Here is a 5,369-nt window from a genome sequence, read left to right as displayed (position 1 = left end):
GTCAATTGCGAGAAAAGTTTTCCACCTGCCTGTCACATACGGTTTGTCACACTATATATTAAAATAAGGTTGATCATACTAAAAATAAGGTTGTATAGTTTAAAAGGAGGGCTCTCCTGACTGCATTTGGTTGGTTTATAGAAAAGATTGCTGGAATGTGTAATGTGAATGCTCTGCTAACTGTTTTTTAAGCATTTGGAAGTATTAAAACCCCCTAGGATAATTAATGTAAGACCTGTTAATTAATGTGTAAAGATGGCTATTGTCCTTGGGCTACCTTAGCTGTTCGTGTTTAGTGATCTGTGGTATTATGACTCCTCAAGTCACTATTAAACCATGAGAACCATGGCCAAGCAGACTAGTGTGACATTGTGGATGAGAACCAAAACTAGACTCCTATAACCTCCTTTTTCATCCTTTAAATTGCAGAATTAACTGACTATTTTAGTAATCGTTCTTGAGCACCTGAAGATGTGCACCCTAAATAATAAGAATAATACCCTGTAACATATGAATAGTCCATCTTGTGCATGTAGGATATGCACATGAGGTCCAATAAAATCACTAACCAGAATACCAGGTGTTATTAAAGCGTCTACAGGTTGATATATATGAATGTTACAGTGTGCAGGAGTATGATTCAATTCCATACGAAAATACAAAACATCTGATAGGATTTCCTTATACCTCATAGGCAAACAACCATTGTCCCTTCTATAGATGAGCAGAATAAGTGCTTGGTTCTCTACACTAAATAAAGACAAAGTATAGTACTTATTGCTGACAAAATAGGATTTAAATCGCGGTTCAATTGCTTGACATTCAGCTGGTCACAGAATTGTAGAGTGCATAATCATAAGTGATGTTGCGAGCCTCATTGTTCAAAGTATAAGGGTCTTGCGAGCCATAATCACAGCCATGTATGGCATATCTTGTGATTATGGCATTTTATGAGGTCAATTCTTGTGAAGAAATTTCAGTTTATAATAAATTTTGAACCTCAACAGAGTTTTGGCAAGACCTGGCTGAGCTAGGACATCAACAACACAGCTGATGTGAATGACATAATCTAGCCTCAAGAGGGAGCCTCTTTTGTTTCATCACTCTAACAATCTATGAAGTGGTGGAAAGCATAACAACTTCCCCTTGAATATGACACCTAAACTGAGTACAAATCCTAAATGATGCAACCCTTGGTGCATGTCTCTCAAAGTATTGATATTTGAAATGTTGAAAGCTCTTGTGCCCATTTGATATGCATTCGATTGCAGTTCCCCTGAAGAAAGAATCTTATAAAGGTGAGGCCATGGCCAATATGTTAGCCATATCCATTGGAGTTGCCATTGCTTGACAACTTTAGTGTGACCAGTCCCACCATGATTCACATGGGCTTCTACTCAACACTGGCTGTTGCTATTGTAAGAGTCTTCAAGATCATTGAACCCATAGTATTGATAAGTGTATTCTTTGGGTCTCTGGTTTTCAAATTCTGCCTATGTTTTCCTCTCAATATCATTATTTCAAATGCTGAAAGCTCTAATTCCCATTGCTGTGTATTTGATTGTGGTTTCCCTGAAGAAAGAAGCTTATAAAGGTGAGCCTGAGGCCAATATGTTGGCCATATCCATTGGAGTTACTATTTCAGCTTATGGGGAGGCCAAGATGAATGCATGGGAGGTGATTCTCCAGTTAAGTGCAGTTGCATGTGAGACTACCCAATTGGTTCTCATACAAATTCCACGAACATCAAAAGGGATTAAGTTGAATCCCATCACATCTTTGTTGCTCCTTGTTGCCTTGTTTTTCTCAGCACCCCCTGGGCCTTAGTAGAATACCCATTTCTGATAATCAGGGTCTCTTCCTTTGATTTGGATTACATGACATTTCTGCTTGTGCCTTGGCTCTTAATCTTGTTGTGTTTCTTCTGATAGGAAAGACTTCAGCCTTGACTATGAATGTTGCTGGTCTTGTCAAGGACTGGCTACTCATAACATAATCTTTGTCTGTAATAAATGAAAAGGTTACAGTCATAAACTTGAGTGGGTGTGGACTGGATTTTCTGGCTGTCTGTTACTATAATCATTTGAAACTTCAAGCTCTCAAGTCCAATGACAACCAACCAAAGTACCTCAGCAGTGCAGCTGATGCCAATGATGAAGGAGAAGGTTTGATAATGACAAGTGGGAGATTCTCAATCAGATATTCAGAACCAGTAGAGAAAAATCAAACTCAAGCTTCAGGATTAGGTATTTAGATCATTAATATTGTCTTGTGCTAGAGATTACTGTTCTTGGATTGGCTCCTCTATGCCCAGATCTATTTGCAGGGAACAGGCCAGTCATTCACAGTGAAGAAGATAATGACAAGATTAGTGTATAATGATGGACAGGATGGTGCCATGGTGCCAACCTAAATCTCAAGTAAGGAGACATCTGTTCATCAATTTGTCAAGAAGCATGGCCTACAATTCAATTGCTCTAAGCCTATCACTTCTTCCACCTGTCAAATAAATTGTTTCCTGTTTGTTTAGTTGACTATGGTTCTAATAAATATACTATTGTTTGATGTAAAAAGACAAAACAAAACAAAAAATAGGGAAAGTTGTGACCCCATTTTCTAACTACAAATTGAAATCGGATTACCATAGTGACCACCTCTGCTTATTGGAATAAAAAAGGGGGTGGGTTATGCACAATCCTCCGTATCATTTGCTATTACCAGAGATAATTAAAGCCACCCTAAACTCAAGTCTTAACTATGCTGATAGGGTGTTTGGGGAGGGGGATCCCTTACCAACCCACTATAATCTGCACAAAAGCATCCTAAGAACATATGCAAAATCAACCCTTCAATGAAATGATCCAAGAATATAGGTACTCAAACATTGATTTTATCAAAGAAAAATACAAGACAGAAAGAAAAGATCATAACAAGGATTAGAAGAGTCTAAGAACAGTGCTCATTGTCTACAGAGCCAAGACGAATGCAGAAGAGTTCTTCCTTCAGTTCCCCATCTGAGAAATCAGTTGCATGCCAGACCCAAGTTTTATCACTACCTGCGTGCTCCTGAAGTGACATTGGGGAATGAACTGCAAGGCAAAAAAACAAAAAACAATATAATCCAGATAATAAGGATCAACACAAATTCTCGGCACATAAAGCCTCTTAAAACTTGGACGTAAGGTAAGCTATTACAATCTCAGGGGGGAAATTACACAAAAAAAAACAAACAAACAAATTTACATACTTAAATGGTTTGCACATATTTTCAATGTCTTGGATTGCCTCATGACTAGCCGATCCTTTGTAGTATCCTTGTGCTTAAGAAACTTTACTGTTCCTACACCACGCTCCTTCCATTGATTCCCATCCTTGTCAAACCTGTACAGCTTCGCCTTCCTGCAGGGTCAAACATATAAAAAAGAATGGGAATATTAATAAACAATGAAACTGCATTAGGATCATTTTAAGAGTGTCCAAGTAGTGTAGAACAAAGAAGCAAGAAAAAATACCACAAGACAACCATAGGGTTGATAGAACCATGTTTAGGCACATTAGATATTGCTTGGTGACAGAGTCTTACACCTTTGAAAGGAATATTTGTTTCCCTACATTTCTATTGAACAAATACAAACCTGAATATGTTCTAAGGACTATCATGGAGGGAGGCGAGATGACCCACAGGACCCATAGCTGAATACACAAGGGGATTTCAATGCTGGAAATCTAGTTTATAGCATAGTAGCAAGATTTGGTCATATTGCTCTTTATTATATGGAAATTCGGCAATAGTACAAAATTCAGTATGTTTTCACTGCAATGCAGATACAGAACAGTTCACTTACGTTATAATGTCTTTGATACCCATCAACATATAAGCCCCAAAAAAACAGAGCAAAAACCTCAAAAAAATAAAAATAACAGTAAGAAAACACTTAAAAATAAACTACATTGCAAAATTTTCAAAGAATAAATTGCTTTTTCTGGTTTTAGTGTGTTCTGAGGATGAAATTCTTCTAAAATATGGAACAAAACGCTTATTTTCATACTGAGAAATATAGATTTCCATATTGGAACCATGCTGCATTTCTTTATTAGGTATTTTCCATACTGAGTTGTATTTGAATACATATTCGGATTCAAATTTTGCTACTATGGTTTATAGCCATTCCTAGTTACACGTATGCTAAAATCAGGGAGGTCAAGGTAATCAGATAAATTGTCACAACAATTATGAACAAGAGGCAACCTTCCTTGAAATTCTTGAACCTCCAGTAATCAAAAAAATTGTCACAACAATTATGAACAAGAGGCAACCTTCCTTAAAATTCTTGAACCTCCTACCCTTGCTTGGATTCGCTCACGACGCCAATCAGTCCTCATGTACATGTACATCAAAATATTTATTATATAATTAACTATAAATTTGTTAACATTAAAAGGACAAATAGATCCTCTGTTCATGTAGAGATGCTCACTGACGACCATGTTGACAATGGCGATGAGAGGGAGAAACTGCCGTGATATCCAATCTTCAATATGCATATTTTAAATAATAAAGACTGACCTACTAAGTTAACCAAGTAGCCGTTATACAAAGTACACATAAATGAAGCTCAAAGCTAAGAGATTTTTTTTCTCACTTTCTTTGCTTCCCACACAAACTATTACTCAATTTCGATTTTTCTTATTAGATTCCAAAATTTAATGAAATTATCTGGCTGGGAGCATTGTTGCAGTGCATGGCTTTTATCCACTATCTCCACTACAAATTTTGAAATGACAACAAAAAATCCATTAAGACCGGAATCTCCCCACAACAGTGAAAGCAGAGTTCATTATTCAAGAACAAAGTAAAGCGAACCAAATACTCTAAGAGCAGGACATGCATGAGTCCTCCAGACCCAGATCCACTAGATTGATTGCATCATTTTTTCAGCTGGATGAAGCATCGATGACCCGGTAGATGCACCAGTCATGAGCAAAAATAACAGACGATCAGTGACTCAGAAGCAACCTTACCAAGCACAGTTGAGATCATCCAGATAATCCACAAGGCCATCCAGGTATGCTATCTTACAAAAGCTATAATTCTCAGCTTATATCTTGTAGACACTAGACAGACACCCATCACCAGGGTTCTCCCTTCCACACGTAACTTGTCAAACTTTGCAGTCCGATGAGCTTCAATAAAGTTTGCCAGGATAGAATCCAACCTGGTTTATGGCCCTGCATACCTCTCCTTTGACGCTTAGATAAATTAGGACTTATTTATTTTCTAGGCTTCTGCTATTAGTCTCGTCTTCATTGTATCAGGTTTATCTGTTATTATAACCCTTGAAAATATGATAAGGAAATCCAAGAGATGC

General features: G+C 37.4%; 1 pseudogene across 1 annotated transcript; it reads right to left on the bottom strand.

The window, feature by feature from the left end:
• Positions 1–2,870: 2,870 nt before the first annotated feature.
• On the bottom strand, positions 2,871–3,868 carry LOC149265195 (ran-binding protein 1 homolog c pseudogene; annotated as a pseudogene). Its single transcript, XR_016253709.1, has 3 exons — positions 3,846–3,868; positions 3,248–3,399; positions 2,871–3,089 (listed from the first exon to the last, which is right to left on the bottom strand). The product of XR_016253709.1 is annotated as a ran-binding protein 1 homolog c pseudogene (transcript).
• Positions 3,869–5,369: the final 1,501 nt, after the last annotated feature.

This window comes from Pinus tabuliformis, chromosome 6 (assembly GCF_031772625.1).
Source record: "Pinus tabuliformis cultivar Carrire ecotype Pingquan chromosome 6, CPIR1, whole genome shotgun sequence".
Taxonomy (NCBI): Eukaryota; Viridiplantae; Streptophyta; class Pinopsida; order Pinales; family Pinaceae; genus Pinus; species Pinus tabuliformis.
This window is presented reverse-complemented; position numbering and strand designations above follow the sequence as displayed.